The following is an 18,012-nucleotide window of genomic DNA, read 5'->3' as shown; positions in this document are numbered from 1 at the left end:
TTTCTAACAAGATGGCTGTTATAATTGTTACATTATTTCTCTTTAGTAATGTGTCTTTTTTTCCCCTTTGCCTTCAAGATTTTCTCTTTGTTCTGTGTTTTCAGAGGTTGAATTTGATATGTCTCCATCTTGCTTGGGTATTTTTCTTGGTTGGTGGTTTAGATCTGTGGTTTGATATATGCCATTAATTTTGGAAATTCTTAGCCATTATCCCTTCAACTATTTATTTGATCACAGTCTCTTTTTTTTCTTCTGGAATTCTAATTGAACATCTATTAGATCATTTGTTGTTGTCTTACAGTTCCTGGATGCTATATTCTGTTTTTATTTTTAAATATTTTTTTCCTTGTTCAGTTTGTATGTTTAGCAAGTTCACTGATTCTTCCCTTAGCTTTGTTAAGTCTACTAATGAGCTTCTCAATAACAGTCTTGATCTCTATTACTGTGTTTTTTTTTTCTTCTAGCCTCTCTTTTTTTTTTCTTACAGTTTCTCTGCTGAAATTCCTCATTTGACAATGAGTGTTGTCTAATTTTTCCACTGGAGCCTTTGACATATTTTTCATAGTTATTTTAAATTCCCTGTCTGATAGCACCAATTTCTGTGTCATGTATGAGTCTGGTTCTGTTGATTGTTTTGTCTCTTGGCATTGTGGGTTCTTTCTCTTGCTTTTTTTGCACACCACATTACTGGTAATTTTTTTTTTTTAATAGGGGAGATAGAGAAGAAGGATCTGGGCAGGGCTCCATGCCTTTCCTGCAGCAGCTGCTCTTCCACTCCCCTAAGCCTGTATCATGAGGAGTGCTTTCTCAGGACTCTTGCCATCATTTTTTGTGAGTATCCATTGGAGTCTGCAGAGAGAGAGGCCGGTGAGTGGTGTGAAGTCCCCTTTATCTGCAGCCTTTAGAGCTCCATACTCTGTCACCAGCCTTTGCCAATTTCTTAACAATTCTAGGTGAATTCTTCTTACCAGTGTTCAAGTGCCCCAAGTAAACAAGTGCTTGCATTTCATGTCTCCCTGTAGGCATTTGTCTCTCATATTTGGGGCTAGTTGGCATTTCTTCAACTTCAGCTCTGTGATGGATCCAGGAAAAGTCATTAACTAACTAGTTCAACTTTTTTTTTCTATTATAAGGTCTTTTCCAGCTCTCAATAGCCAAGCAGAAACCCAAAACCCAAAACCCAAAACCCGATCCTTCTTTTTACCCCCTAATATCTCTACTGGTAGGATGACTCTTTGTCCTGATTTACACCAGTCTAATTATTAATAGCATCCCCCTTACATTCAAGAGTTTCTTCATTTGGAAGATAAATTGTATGATCAGCCTGTCCTTGAAAATATTACATAATGAGGTTTCACTAGGAACATATGTTAAGTTTGGATGGATTTATTTTGGATAAAAATCAAATATTGAAGGTCATTTTGGTAATATTCAAAAGGACATGAGGAGAAAAGGTATAAATGAAAGACATCAACCAAATCCAATGTGTAGACTTTGTTTGGATCCTGTTTCAATCCAAAACAATTTTTTTTCAACAATCAGAGTCATTTGAACATGGGCTTAGGTATGAGAAGATATTAAAAAATTATTGTTATTTGGTTAAGTATTACAATGATATTATAGTTATGTTTTTTAAAAATCTTATTTGTTGTAGATAAATTCTGATGTATTTGGAAGTGAAATGGTATGATAGTGGGAATTTATTTTAAAATGCTCAAAAACAAAAATAAAGGTGAAGGGTGAGAAATGTGATAGATAAAAACGAGAATGACGAAATATTGATAATTACTGAAGCTAGGTGATAGGTAATTATTTTATTATCTCATCTTTATTGTATTTTTTGTCAGTTTCCATAATAAAAACTTCTAAAAAGAGAGATAAGAATATAATCAGGAATCTATTTCTTTAAAAAAAAAAAGGTAATTATCCTAAAATTTAAAGTGGTAAAGGTGAACTTTTCTTGTGGCAGATCAGAGGTCAGGCAGCCCTGCCTAAAATTTCATTTGAAAACTTCCTGTGCTTCAGTGATTATTTAGCAAACCAGATAATCTGTGATATGACAGGTACAGGGCGAAGAAAAAGAAGTGAAATGCCACGGTTTCAATGTAGTTCAGTCCTGCAGACCCACACTGGACCAGGAGGAGGGAATGAACCTTGCAGATGTCTTATTAATCCTGGTTCAATTCAGTGTCTATTTCGTGCAACCTTACCTTAAGGATACGCTCTGCTATTCTTCCCTTTATCCAGGTTCTCACTGTCCCTCCATTCTCTCCTGTTTTCATAATTTGGAGAGACAAATGCCTTGGGAAGTGGGTAGCAAGGTTATAAACTCTGAGGGACCAAGGACTGTTCACTGTTTTGAACAGTGAATGGTATACCTAGTACCATTACTGGCACATGAAAGACATTAAATAAATATTGGATGAAGAAATGAATGAATAAATTCACATTTGCTGCTTGCCACATGGAAGGGACCTACTAAATATTGTATTTGTTCAATTGACTTGTGAGTGACAGAACTGAAAAGAGAATTTTAGAGTTTTATGTGCATTTAGTGCTGGACCTCTTCAAGTGTTCGAAAGATGTCCAGATGAACAGAATTAGCCAGCGTGATGTCTGTGAATAGGCAGGGGAAATCAAATGAAGTGCAGCTTCATTGAAAATAAAAAGAACATTATGCAGTTGCATATAGGCCACCTTTCTTTCAAATGTATTTATGGGAATGATTAGGAGAGGACAGTGATTCTCTCCTCCCCTCTAAAAGTCCTTAGCTATAGTTCTGCCAAGAAATCAGGAGATTGTAATATCCTGTCCACAAAAAGTTGGTATGACAGGTACCCTTAAATAAACAGGTGTGATTAATCATGGTGCTGTTTGTTTTGATGAGCATGCAAGAGTGACAAGTTAATGGTAAATCTCCAGCTCATACAGGGGAGGTGGCTATAAGGAGATGCTGTGGTTTAATTTACATCTTTGGAAGGCACTGAAGATCTAATAATCTCCCTGTCTCATCTATCAAACTAATACCCCTGATGTAGAAAAGCAAAACATTTTTAATTATTAATCTGAGAAGTAATAAAATCTTGTCTCAGATCACAAATAAATTGAGTTTCTGATGGTCTTAATGGACCCCTAGTATGTGTGATTTATTCAGATTCCAAAGCCACTGAAGACCCCTGGGAACCTTGGCTGCAAAACCATGCAAGCTGGGAACACCATGGGAATCGCCAATCCAATCAGAAGGTCTAGACCGAGGGCAGTGACTGATTTTACCTTAGATCTACCCAATAATTTATTTCACTTTCTATGTCGACTACAAATAGATTATGGAATACAAGTGTATGTGAATTTGAGATTCACTTCTAAACAATTGCTTTTAGTTTTTGCTTTGGCTTAGTTCTGCTTATGTTAATACTTGTTCTTAAAAGATCAAAAGCTGTTTTGAAGTTTTTACTAAGTGTAGGATTTTAACCTGGCTCGAGAAACTGGGATACAGAAAGGGGAAAAAATCCTTCATGGCACGATGAGCCACTTGTGAAATCTAAACTGTGTTCAGTCTTCCAGCTCTTTGTTTCTTAAGGAGCTAAGCTATGGGGTGTATTGAATTTATTAATTTGAAAAACTGTCTCCTTATTGATACTAATAGAGAAGATATCATCTTCCTTGTTTAAAGAATGGACCATAATGGTCTCAGAGAAAGAGGAAGGTAGAATTATATGCATTTGCTGTATGTACAAGTGTATTCATTGCTCTAATTTGCTATGAAATAATTTTTATAATGAAATTAGATTATAAAGTATGATATCTGTTCGTCTTTTTACTAATGCTGCTTATAATTTCAGCTGAATCATTGCGATGTTTAATGTACTGTTATAGGAAGTAGAACATAAAAATATCCAATTCCCCTCATCCTTCTACCTTCCTTCAGCCCTGTGGCTCACAGCTGTAAATTAAGGTTGCATTTTGTCATGTCTTCCAAGGGCACACTGACTGGCATAGAATGAGATTCACGCTTCAACTAGCTTATCCATTCGACTTAGCAATTAGGAAAACACATAATATCACCCCAGATATACTTTGGCTGCTTCTGCCTGCCTCTCTTTGAGGAAGGCTATATTCTCCTGGTCAGGAGTTCAGGTTGGGCCAGGTGGGAGAAGCCTTAGAGGAAAATCTCTTCCTCCTTCGTATTCGCCTAGCAAACATCCATTGACTCCCTTAGGTCATGGGGATGTAAGGACAAACAAGGACAGAGGCAAAGAGCACTGTATCAGTTGCCTACTGCTACTGTAACAGATTACCACAAACTTAGTGACTTAAACCACACAAATTTATTATCTTCCTGCTCTGAAGGTCAGAAATCTAAAATCAAGGTATTGGCAGGTCTGTGTCCTTTTGGAGGCTCTAGGGGGAAGTCTGTTTCCTTGCCTTTTCCAGCTTCTAGAGGCTGCCTGCATTCCTTGGTTCATGGCTCCTACCTCAAATCACTTCAACTCCTGCTTCTGCTGTCGCATCTCCTACTATTCAACATATCTCCTGCTCCCTCTTATAAGGATTCTTGTGATAACATTGAGCCCAGGATAGTCCAGCATAATCTCCTCACCTTAAAACCCTTAATTTAATCACATCTGCAAAGTAGTATTTTCCATATAAGGGGTTCCAGGAATTAGGATGTGAACGACTTTGGAGGCAGCATTATTCAGCAAGAATTTGGCATTGGACAGCTCTGCTACTCTCTGACTTAGTTTGACTATGAAGTAAGTTTCTTCACCTCTCTGAATCTCAAGCTTCTTATCTGAGAAATGGAGTAAGTAATACCCATCTTATAGGCTTGTGTGAAGATCAAATGCCTGAAAATAATTAGCATTGTGTCTGACACATATTACTAGTTCAACGAATGGAAAGTTAATGGATTATTGTTTTTACTATTCAGTGATGAAAGGGCACAGTCTCACCTCTTTGAGGACTTGTAAGTCTAGTGGAGAAGATAAACACGTAAACAAATCATTATAAGTCAGTGTGAGGCAGTGTTACGTGGGCTATATTTGTCTCAGGCTACAAGGTCCTCCATGCATGATTTCAGTCGTTCGTTTGTAGATGATTACCTAACATGAGTTTTGAGGTGAAGAAAGGCAAAACATAAAAGGTCGTCTGAAGCTATGACTGACGTGGAATGTCAGGTCTTGGAAGGTTGTGTATTTTTATTTTGATGATCTCATGTTTTTTCCTAAGAAAAAACTATTTCCTGCTCTTGAGATATTATGTTAACTTTCTTGGACTTAGGGTATATGCTGTTTAACAAGTTAGGGCCTTGGACGGCTCAGACTACATCATATGGTAAAAGGAGAGACCGTAGTGTAGGTCTGTAAAGGAAAGTTGAAAGTCTTCTTGCCCCTTTCTCTTCCTCTTGCTACTGACTTTCACACCTACTCTCCCCCATGGGGAAAGAGTGCTGATCTGTTGGGAAATGTCCCAGGATTGTAGCTGGGCCATGTTTGCTGGTGACTAGAGTTCCTGTGTATGAAAACGTCTGCATTCTGAGTGGGTACCATTGTTGTGTCTCTCCCATCGTTGTGGCTTGAGTGCTGAGGACCAGGGTTCACTCTTTTCCTTCTGTGTATCAACTGGCCTGAGCACGTGTGCTCTCCCTATTCTGTCTGTCTTGTTTGCTAATTCTGCCCCCATTTTACCTCACCCTTCAGCAGCAGATAATGCAGACTCTTCATTTGGCTTCTAGAATACCACTTTCTTGTTCTACCTCATGTCCACTCCTTTTCTGTCATCCCGGTTGGGTCTTTCTCATTTCCCTGACTTAATATTCAAATTTACCAAAGCTCAGTCCCAAGACCTCTTATCTTTTCTGTCTCTATTTATCCCATTTGTATGGATTTAAATACCATCTATATATTTATGGTGCTGGCATTAGTTTTCCCTTGCTGTTGTAACAAATTACCACAAACTTAGGGGCTTAAAACAACACTGATTTATTATTTTACAGCTTTTTAGGTTAGAAGTTTGACACAGTCTCACTGGGCTACAATAGCCTGTCAGCAGGGCTGTATTCCTTTCTGGAATCTCTAGGGAGAATTCGTTTCTTCATCTTTTCCAGCTTCTAGAGGCCTCCTACGTTCCTTAGCTTGTCTTATTCCTTAGCAACGTCATATCTCCCTGAACTTTCTTCCTTCATCGTCTCTCTCTCTCACCACAGCTGAGAAGAATTCTCTGATTTTAAGGTCCCATCTGATAAGATTGGGCTCACTCATATAATCCAGGATAATCTCCCCACCTCAAGGTCCATACCCTTAATCACATCTGCAGAGTTTTTTGCCATGTAAGGTAATATATTCACAGGTTCTGAAGACTGGGTCATGGACATTCTTGGGAGGACATTGTTCTGCCTTCTACAATGCCCAAATATATGTCTCCAGCCTAGACCGTTCTCCTTAACTCTAGGACCATATATTCAATCACCTACTTGACATCTCTGTTTGGATGTTTAATAGACATCTCAAACCTAATTTGTCCAAAACTGAGCCCCTGGGCAACATACATATGCATATACTATATGTACATACATATACACACATATATGTATATATATAATTTGAGGTTAAACTTGAGCTTGGTATGGAATCTCAGCCCTCGACATCCAATGTCTAGAGTTCATGCAATCCAAAAGCTCCCTGCTAGAGTGAACTTGTATTCCAAGCCCCATTTTATAAGACCCAGAAAGGTTTTGACCATGTCTGGAGGAAAAGACTCATCTATTGACCTTCAGTTTGATGCATGGAATACATCTTATCCCAAAGGTAGAACTGATGATTTGAGACGTCATAATGTATTCTTGTCTGTGGCTCAGCTTTTTGTGACATTAAAAGATTATTTAGGACCAAGTGCAAAACCTATCCTTTGTAATCCTGTCTGTGAACCGTCACTGGTATGACAGGAGGGGTCAGTACAGACATAAGGACTTCCTTCCCTCACTGATAGGGGAGCTGGCCTCTGGCCCCCACAGCTGTTCCCTGCTGGAACGGTCATAGTTCCTAGGTGCTCTTTGACATTCTGAGCAGCTGCAATAGCAAGCAATTTAGTGCAAAATAATTCATCAATTAATCTCTTTGTTATTGGACATTTCAGATGCTTGTGCCTTAGTTCATACCATAAATGAGGTGGGATGTGGCATGACTCTTGATTGTCACAAATCTCCCAATGTATGGTTGTCCTGCCTGTCCCACCAGTGACCCGTGGGGACTTCCAGAGCCCAGAGAAGAATAGGGACAGTGTTAGGAGATGGTGAGACAGGTAGCCTGTGGGTTATACACAACTCCCTCAACATTAGCAGTGACTCCACCCTTTGTCTCCCACCCCAGGAAGCATATTAGGATGCCACTGAGTGAGAGGGCTAACTTTGGGGCCTCTTTAACTGTGACTAAAAGTACGTTATTTGAAAATTTTAATACTTGAAACATTGGTGACAAACTAGTTTCAGGATATCATGGTTCAGAGCTACTGCTCTCTTGGAATACTTTTAATAAATAAAAGAAATGTAAAGCAATGTCTACACACTTCAGCAGAATTGTCCAGAGGCCTGACTTTTGCCAAAGCTGAAAAATCCCTTGGAAATCTTCAGCTTCACACTTAATTACCACCTCCTTTGGCTGTTTCTCTTTTACTGCTTTTCTCTCCTCCCCCTGTGATTTTCCCTTCTTGTTGCCAAACACACGTTCTCTTCCAGACACCATCTGTTTTCAGAATATATTTGTATTTTCTTTTTCCTTCCCAAAGTAGCCCTACTTTGGGGCCTATGTTTTCCCCTCAATGGACTGCTTCCATTATGTTACCCCATGCCTTGGTGGGAAGGAAAGCTGTGGCTTGCCGAATTGAAATATAACCAGGAACCCAACAGAGACATTCTTCTGGACTTGGAAATATGCACCCACCCTCTTAAGGACCTCAGGGTACAGGGATTGGTTTGTGGTATGTCTTTAAGATAGCTTTCCTTTGTTATAAAACTTCAAAGAATTCCAAAGTATCAAAAGGAGAAAGTGAAAGTAATTCTTTCCAGTGTCTGCCATTCACATTCCTCAGAGGGCCATGAACTCCTCAGCCACACTCAGTGACCCTGTGACTGCTCTCAACAGTGCGGCCCATGTCCTTCTAGTCTCTTTTGCTATGTGTGTATCAAAATGTGTAATATGAATACATAGACATGTAAAACAAGTTGGATTATGCTGTACATATTGCCTGCAACTTGCTTGCTGTTATTTTACATAAATAGCATGGGCATCTTCTCACGTCAGTACACATACATTTTCTCATTACATTTAACAACTAGTATTCCACTGTATGAATGTACCATGATTTATTTACCCAACCCATTACTGATATAATTTCTAATATCTTATTATTATTACTAGTGCCTAACACATTTATCTTTACGCTTGTGCAGCTATATTCTCTAGGATACTTGGAATTGCTGCATCAAAGGGTATGTGCATTTTGAATGTTGATAAGGATAAAAGATATCTTTAAAAGGGTTATGTGGGGCTTCCCTGGTGGCGCAGTGGTTGAGAGTCCGCCTGCCGATGCAGGGGACACGGGTTTGTGCCCCGATCCGGGAAGATCCCACATGCTGCGGAGCGGCTGGGCCCGTGAGCCATGGCCGCTGAGCCTGCGCGTCCTGAGCCTGTGCTCCGCAACGGGAGAGGCCACAACAGTGAGAGGCCCGCATACCAAAACAAAAGCAAAAACAAAAACAAAAGGGTTATGCATTTTAAACATGGGTAGATACCATCCTAAACTTTATATGTAATCACTAACAGAAGCACAGCATTTTCTTCCTTCAGTTATCAGAGGTTATGAGATAAATGATATTAATTTGTAGCGTGTAAAGCATCTTACGAAGTATTTTTATTCAACTTATTTAACACTCACAGATATTCTATAGGGAGATAATGTTATCTCCAATTTACAGGTGAAGAAACAGAGGCTCATCAAAATTAAGTGATTTGCCTAAGACAGTACACTTGGGTGGCAGATCCGAGCCCGAGTCCATCTTTTATCTCCAAGCCTGAAATTCTTTGTCCTACAGCACTGCTGGCTTCTCATGGAGGAGCGCCAAACCTTCTGCTGTGGTGGATTGACTGAGCATAGGTGCAGGGGAGAGGGAGCGTGGAGGGAATATTGGTCAGCTAACCGCTGAGGCGTACCCGTGGACATACAGACTTTTCTCTCTCTGCCATCACTTCCTTGGTGATGTTATTTGGTCACAGCTTTTAAATACCTCACTGTATGTCAGCGAGTCCTAAACTTTATATTTCCAATCTAGAACTCTCTCCTTAACATATCCTATATGGAACTCTTGATCTTTCCTCCTAAACTTGCTCTACCTATAGCCATCTCAATTGGCTACTACCTCATCCTTTTAGTTCTTCAGGCCCAAATTCTTTTATTTCTTTAATTGAAGTATAGTTAATTTACAATGTTGTGTTAGTTTCTGGAGCACAGCAAAGTGATTCAATTATATATATTCTATTTCATATTCTTTTCCATTATAGTTTATTACAAGATACTGAATATAGTTCCCTATGCTATACAGTAGGACCTTGTTACTTATCTGTTTAATATATAGTAGTTTGTATCCTTTAATCCTAAACTCCTAATTTATCTCTCCCCCCGCTTTCCCCTTTGGCAACCATAAATTTGTTTTTTATGTCTGTGAGTTTGTTTCTGTTTTGTAAATAAGTTCATTTATATCATATTTTAGATCCCACATATAAGTGATACCATATGATATTTGTCTTTCTCTGTCTGACCTAACTTCATTTAATATGGTAACCTCTGGGTTCATCCGGTTTGCTACAAACGTTCAGGCCCAAATTCTTGATTCCTTTCATTCTCTCATACCCCTCATTCTCAGAGAATAGAACCAAGGCCAGACTGCCAGTTCCTACCAGGTTTGTAATTAAAATCCAGGCATGCCTTGCTTTAAAACACACCTAGATTATACTGCTTTATTCTAATCCCATTAGCCTGAAGTGTAGTTTTGATTTGACTCTTGGGATTTGTACTCTAGTTTAGGAGTCCATGGACTGAGTGAATGTTTAGACATGAGATCATGTTCTTAATAAATTATTTCTCCTGGTTTCTAAGACTAAAAAAATTGAAAATCTGCGTTAAACTTATTGAAAACATAATTAATCTTAGCTCAGGAGATCACTGGGCCCAGATTTTTAAAAACAAACAAGTCCTTCCTAGGTTAGTTCTTCCACATTTCATGCATACATGTTGGGGGAAGAAAAATGGGGATGAGAGGAGTCCCAGAAAGGAACCTCTTGCTCTGCTGCTTATTCTCTCCCTCGCAAAAGTACAGGATCAGAATGAAGGTCTTCCAGTGGAAAGGCAGCTGATTTCGGGGGTTTAAGCAGGAGCTGAGGCAAAGCTGTGGATCTTTCTCCATGCACAAAGGAATGCAAACTCTTAAGTAAACCATGGTGAAAAACTTAAATTACTGATCAGAAGGGGGATTTAGCTTGTCAGGAGATTTGATTTTAATTTCAGTGTACACTTTTGGTATTTGTGTTTCTGTGTATACGTTTTTGTATAAGAAGAAGTCATACTTAGAAAACAAAAGCTGAACAGTATATGTGCTATTTTAGTTAGAATTTAGTTGTCAACTGGGACCTCCCTGACCTTAGGAAATTTTGGTAAACTTAATTCAAATCCTCAATTTTCCAGCCTGATTAGAGTTTGCTTGGGACAGAGGGGGTTCCTGGAATGCGAGCTTTCCAATGCTAACATTGGAAAAATCCTACACAAATCACAACAAGTTGGTTACTCTGAGCTTGACTGAGTCCAGAGCCCTTGCTTAATTTTTTCTGCCTCCTTGTTGTGACTCCTCTATTCAGACTTTCTCAATTCTACCCCGGGAGGACCTGCATCCAAATCTCAGTTCCTTCGTGGATTTCCACAAAAGATTCACTTGGCACTATGCATTTAAAGAAGTAAGCACCTTTCCTGAAGACTTAAAGGGTCAAATATTACACGGAGTGGCCTTTAACCATGTCTTTGGCATTTTAGCATCCGTCTCTTTCTTTCTGTTGCCTTCAACAAAGCAGCATATTTGTTCTCTTGTCTTATCCAGAGTATTTCTGCCTCTCAAGGTCCTTGGTGGCAGGGGTCCCACATTTTATTCCATAGGGTACACCAAGAAATTTTTTCAAGAAATGTGGGTCTCATCTAAGAGGAAGTCTTTACCCAACTACTTAGAGAATAAAATCGTGTCCATTACATTACATAATGAAGAATATTTTATACAAACATGGGCAAAAGTTTTGACCTGATTTGGGATTATAAAGCTGCCTTCCTTTTTTCCTCTTTGCTAAGATCTTGTAAGATGCAACTCTACCCCCAATTATACAATGCCATTTTTTTTCTTCTCTCCTGGAGCTTACCAGTAAGGACTAAACTGAGGATAGAGCTTAACTGTCTTCTTGTTTTAGGGACATCATGGAATTTTCCTCAGAGGTATGTGGCTTTATGCATTAACAAATGCGTAAAGGATACTGGCTATGCGAGGGGGAATTGAGTGTGCATCTTAAAAATCAAGTGATGCATCTTTCCTAATGGAAGGCATTAAAGATTCAATTCTGTTCTCCATAGTGGCTGTACCAATTCACATTCCCACCAGCAGTGCAAGAGTGTTCCCTTTTCTCCACACCGGAAGCAGCCGCATAGCACAGGGAGATCAGCTCGGTGCTTTGTGACCTCCTGGAGGGGTGGGATAGGGAGGGTGGGAGGGAGGGAGACGCAAGAGGGAAGAGATATGGGAACATATGTATATGTATAGCTGATTCACTTTGTTATAAAGCGGAAACTAACACCCCATTGTAAAGCAATTATACTCCAATAAAGATGTAAAAAAAAAAAAAAAGATTCAATTCTGGCTTGGACCAGAGGCAGTAATAATGAGGAAGTTGTCAAAACCATTCATCAGGAAGGGTCTAGAGGGAAGTGAGGTCAGATGGATGAGATTCTGGGTGGTCTAGAGCCTCTGAGTGAGGATTGTTTTGCTCTTCTTGGAAATGACACACCTGAGCAGGGATGGGAACCTGTTTGGAGTGGAGGTCAGAAGTCTCGCCTGGTTTCTAGTTCCTCTTATTCATTATGTCTGGACTGTGGGAAAGTCATGGAGTGTTATTAATAGGGAAATTAACCAAGAGAAGTGGGAGACATGGGGAAGGGCACACATGGGAGATATAAAAGGTGGGTCAAGAGAGTATAAGATGTCTAGAAACTTCTAGTAGTCTCTGTCCAGGTCCCTATTTGAAAAGTTGTGCTTTGGTGACCAGAGAATAATAATAATAATAATAGTAGTAGTAGTAGTAGTAGTAGTTGCCTACTTACTATATGCTAGACATGGTGTTTAATGCACACACAGAAAGGTGTTCAACCAGGGAAATGCAAATTGACACTTCAGTGTGATAGTGCTACAAATCCACTAGAATATGTAAAATGAAAATGTCAGAAAATACCAAATGTTGAGGATGTGGAGCGACTGAACTCCCATACGCTGCTAGCAGGGATTTAAATTGGAACAACCACTTTGGAAAACTGATACCCTCTGACCCAGAAATTCCACTTGACCCAGAATTGTATACATAGTTGCACCAAAAGACATGTACAAGAATTTTCATAGCAGCACTACTTACAGTAGCCCCCAAATGGAAACAACTGAAATCTCCATCAAGAGTAGAATGGATAAATGAATCAGAATATTTGCAAATGGGCTAGTATATAGCAGTGGGAATGAATGAACTCTAACTATGTGTAGCACTATGTATGAATCTCATTTGCGCCTCACAGTAACTCTGTGAGGTCATTATTATTATTACTTCCATTTTACAGGTAAGAAAACTGAAGCACAGGGAGGGTAAGTTATTGCCTAAGACCACACAACTAGGAAGAGGGGTAGCTGGGATTCAAACCCTGGCAGCTGAATTCCAACCCTTAACTACATGTACCCCTACCCCTAACCTCTAGCTGTACAAGCGGCAGGTACTTTGTGTGTGTGCTGCTTTAGTGTAACACACCCAGAGGCACAGGGTGGAGCTGGTACAGGTGGGCCCTGCAAAAGGCATCTACCAGCTAACTTTAATTACCATGTGCCAGGCCGTGTACAAGTGCTTCACCTAGAGTATAATGTTTAATCCTCACAGCAGCCTTCATAGTGGGTACTCTTTTTTTTTTTTTTTTTTTCCAGTACGCAGGCCTCTCACTGTTGTGGCCTCTCCCATTGCGGACAACGGCTCCGGACGCGCAGGCTCAGCGGCCATGGCTCACGGGCGCAGCCGCTCCGCGGCATGTGGGATCCTCCCGGACCGGGGCACGAACCCGTGTCCCCTGCATCGGCAGGCGGACTCTCAACCACTGCGCCACCAGGGAAGCCCCATAGTGGGTACTCTTATTGTGCCCATTTTTACGAATGGGGAAACAGATATGGAGAGGTAAACCAGTTGACTAAGGTCATATCACTGGTATGTGATGGAGCCAGGATCCCAAGCCAAGTCTGTGCTACAGAGTCTGTGCCCTTCACTATCCCACCACGTGCCTCTCTTCAGCAACAACCAGGAAAGCAAAGCTGCAGGGCCTACATCCTAACAGGAACCGCTGCTCCTGGTTACAGAGCTTGAGTTCTTTGAGCTATATCAACTGACAACAACAATGAGAATTTGAGACCAAACCCTGAGGTTTCATGAGGCCATTTGACTTTGTTAAGCAAAGTAACTGCCATAGGTTATTTTCACCCACCTTCAAGGGAAAAAGAAGCCTGCATTTCCATGGCTTTGACCACATCTTCCTGGAAACAAAAAAGATAGAAATCTCTGCAGCTTTTGAAGTTATGCCGAAGTGCTCCCAGGCAGGCACTGAGCATGGCCCCCTTTTAACATCCAGAGCTGAGAGGACTTGTACTGGGGAGAAAGGAAGGGTTACTTAGCAGATGGGTACGTGTGGAATTCCTTGGTGAATTCTGAAACAGGCATGGGCCTGCACCCCAGGGTTCTCTAACGAGAGGAGGCCTGAACATTGGCAACCTCTAGCCAAGAAACAGATGCCAGGCCTTCCTGCATTGCCAAGAGCAGAAGACATCGGGGACTCAGGTTCTTTTGCTTGAATGTGTTGATGGAAGAGTGAGAGGGTAGGAGACTTGGGGCATTTTTTATATTTCTTCCTGAGTGTAGAGTTTCATCATCACCAGCTGGAATCATTACAGTAGCTTCTTACCTGGTCTCCCTAACTCTAGCCTTTCTCCTCCCTGATTGACCTTTCTCACAGCCCGCAGGTAGTAAGTCCATACCTGAAACTCTGGCTGCCACTTCCCCAAGTACACCGTGCAGTTGAATGTTGCCATGTCTTTGCAAATGCTGAATCCTCCCACTTAACATGGCATGAGCCTACTTAACTTTTTTTTTTTTTTTGGCCGTGTTGCGCACCATGTGGGATCTTAGTTCTCCAGCCAGGGATCAAACCCACATCCCCTGCATGGGAAGTGCTGCGTCTTAACCACTGGACCACCAGGGAAGTCCGAGCCTACTTATCTCTGAAGCACCAGTTCAAAGCTCAGTCTTTGATGTGGCCCTCCGTGACCACCTTCCTAGATAAAAGGAAGTCACTGTTAACTCCTTAGCCACTCCCAAAATGATTTTTTTTTGCATTTTAATACATAACATCCCTGCTCTAACCATGTACTGTAATCATTTGCCATCCTGTCTCTAGTGTAGACTGTGGGCGTCTTAATGGGCAGGAGCTGTGGTGTATTCCTCCCCGTATCCCTAGCACCTCACAGTACACAGCTTGTCTAAGTGCTGAGTAAACGTTTGTTGGATGGAATCCGAAAGCACAGAGCTTTGAGGTATATGATCACAGTGTTTACAGCCCTGACACAGTCACTGGAAAAAAAAATACTCTTCTCAGGTCAGCTTTCCCCTCTGCTGTCACATTGCTATCTCGCCCATATGTGCCCCTTCTTAATTTCAACATTAGTGCCAGAAACTCTAGCTTTTAAGGGTAGGCAATGAGTTGCTTTCCTCCATGTCAATTTTCTCATTCAGGTGGATGGTGGGGAGGTGACAGAGTTAGCAGGGATGAGGTCTAATGTAATGGAGTATTTGTGGGTGGGGAACAAGAAGTTAGTTCCCTGTGCCCCCAGCTCCCATGATGGGTTAGCATATATCAAAAGCTTTAATAAGGGACTTTCCTGGTGGTGCAGTGGTTGGGAGTCTGCCTGCCAATACAGGGGACACGGGTTCGAGCCCTGGGCCGGGAGGATCCCACATGCCGTGTTGCAGCTAAGCCCGTGAGCCACAACTACCGAGCCTGCGCTCTAGAGCCCATGAGCCACAACTACTGAGCCCACGTGCCACAACTACTGAGACCTGTGCACTTAGAGCCCCTGCTCCACAAGAGAAGCCACTGCGATGAGAAGCCCGCACAACACAAAGAAGAGTAGCCCCTGCTCGCCACAACTAGAGAAAGCCTGTGTGCAGCAAGGAAGACCCAATGCAGCCATAAATAAATAAATTAATTAATTTGAAAAGAAAAGCTTTAATAAGTAAACTTTTAAAAAAACAGATTGTATTTTTTAGAACAGTTAACTAAAGTGTATCACTTACTCAGATTTTCTTAGTTTTTATGTAATGTCACTTTCTGTTCCAGCATGCTACCCAGGATAGCACATTACTTTTAGTAATCCTGTTTATGTGGGCTTCTCTCTGTTGTGACAGTTTCTCAGACTTTGTTTTGGATGACCTTGACAATTTTGAGAAGCACTGGTCATGTGTATCGTAGTGTGTCCCTCTATTGGAATTTGATGTTTTTTCTCATGTTAGACTGGCGTTATGGGTTTTGGGGAGGAAGATCACAGAGGTAAAGTGTCATTTTCATCATGTCATATCAATAGTATAAGCAAACTTTAAAAAATGTGAGCATATAATTACCCTTCCCTGTCCCCAAACTTGTATTCCCTTCTGTATTTCCTATCTCAATTAATGGCATCATCACACACACAGTCATGAAGACTAGAAACTGCATCTACTCTTTCTTCTCCATCCTCCATCCGACTAGCCATCAGTTACTAAGGTGCTTCTGCCCCAGTAGCTCTGTGCTTTCCCCCTTCTCTCATTCACACTGTCTCTGGTTTATTCTGCGCTGTTTTTTCCACAAACTATAACCGTTGTTCTCTAACTAGTCTCCCTGATTCCATTTCCTTTCCTCTCCGCTTCATTATTCCTATTACTGTCAGTTAACTGTTGGTTTACGTCAGCTCCATCTTCAGAAATCTCAGAATGGTTCCTCACACACAGTAATGTTTAAATTTCTAGATGTGGAATTCAAGGCTCTTCTGGTGCTAGCACCAAATGACCTTGTTTGCCATAGTAAATATTAGTTCCCTTACTCTTTATTTATTGGTTTAGGGGAATTAATTTATCTCAAAAATAAATGGGTGTTTTCTTAAAGTAATTTTTCTCCCAGAAGAGTAAATGAAATGATGTGTGCATGTGTGTGTGTGTGGGTGTGTATGTGTGCTCACGTGCACATGAGTGATGTGTACACCTCACTGGGGATGTGTACCTCTCCTGGTCATGGCTTTATCTGGGAAAAAGAGCTACCGATGGCTTAAAGTCTGGTATGAATAGGACCAGTCCACTTGCTGCATAGTTTCTATCAAGTTAGAAAAGATGAGAGGGGAAAAGAAGGTGAGGAGAAAATAAAATACACTTTCCCAGAAGTGTGTGTAGGTGTTTAACAAAGCATCCACTCATTTTCCTTTTTTTAGTGGCTTAAAACAGCAGCATCTCTTCCCTCACAGTTTCTGTGGGGCAGGAATCCCAGCTCCCCTGGCTCAGGGTTTCTCACAGGCTGCAGTCAAGGTATTAGCTTCTTCACTCATGTTTTTGCACTTCAATCACAAACACTTTCTAAAATGCACTGGCTAAAACCTCAAGTACTTCAAACTTTAATGCAGAGAGTTTTGTCATACTCCGGGAATAGCATTTAAATGTAAATTAAATTCCTTCTTGCCTAGGAGAGCCAGTTGTCCATGTCACAAGATGTGAAATGAGTCTATTGTGCTTGATTGTATAATATGGCTGTCCTAAATTTTAATGAGCAAAAGAAATGGGCTTTCAAATTCCATCTGCGTATTATTCATATAAGTCCACAGTCTTCATTATTAAAGTTTAAAGTGCACGAGCAATTTGTGAAAAGTCTCTTGGGCAGCCTGGTGAGGAATGCATAAGGCGTTCTAGACCAGGGATCATTTTCGTGCCCAACACTAGACAAAGAGAAGGGCTAACAGAGGTGCGGAAACAAGAGTGGGGAGAGCAGGAACCACGGGTCCGAGAGTGCTCACAAGCAAGACTTTGGATAAGTCATTGGCTTAATAAATCAGGAAGACCATTGCTCTCTTTGCATAGTTATGCATATTGAACTGTTAACAGCTCATTGAAGCTGTGTTATGGGGAAAAGGCAGAGACTGTGCAGATATCGTCACCACTGATTTGGAAATTTTTTATTTCCTGAGCTCCTAAATAATGAAATTGTTTTACTGAGAGTGGAACAAGAACTGTTATTTTGGGATGGGAAACATCCGCAGCTCATCTGATAAGAGCCGCAACTGGTGTTTTTGCACTCTTTGGGAATCCCATTTATCCACGGTATAGAGTGCTTCAATCTCACGTTACTTTGATAACTCTGTTGCCAGCTGCAGAGGTAAAGCCTGTTTATTAAGGGTTTAGGTGGTAAAGTGCAGACACTGGCAGACCAAGACAGTTGGTGAGGAACAGGAAGAACACATGGACAGAACACATCATATAATTCCACTCTATCCATGTGGACTTCGACTTTATGTCCTCATCTTCATTTTGGCTCTCAAGAAATACACACACACACACACACAGACACACACAGACACACACACACACACACACACACACACACACACACACACACACACAC

The 18,012-nt window shown here is 40.9% G+C and overlaps 1 protein-coding gene across 1 annotated transcript in view; it reads left to right on the top strand.

Moving 5' to 3' along the window:
• Positions 1–18,012, top strand: part of HYDIN (HYDIN axonemal central pair apparatus protein) — a 433,475-nt gene that overhangs the window by 21,676 nt on the left and 393,787 nt on the right. Inside the window, exon 2 of the mRNA XM_027119341.1 lies at positions 712–867. The gene's annotated coding sequence lies outside the window, so the exon portion shown is untranslated. The remainder of the gene's footprint in view (positions 1–711; positions 868–18,012) is intronic.

The sequence above is a fragment of the Aethalodelphis obliquidens genome, unplaced genomic scaffold, assembly GCF_003676395.1.
Source record: "Aethalodelphis obliquidens isolate GAN/ISIS:26980383/991018 unplaced genomic scaffold, ASM367639v1 scaffold20, whole genome shotgun sequence".
Taxonomy (NCBI): Eukaryota; Metazoa; Chordata; class Mammalia; order Artiodactyla; family Delphinidae; genus Aethalodelphis; species Aethalodelphis obliquidens.
The sequence above is the reverse complement of the archived record's forward strand: the minus strand, read 5'-3'. Positions and strand labels throughout refer to the sequence as shown.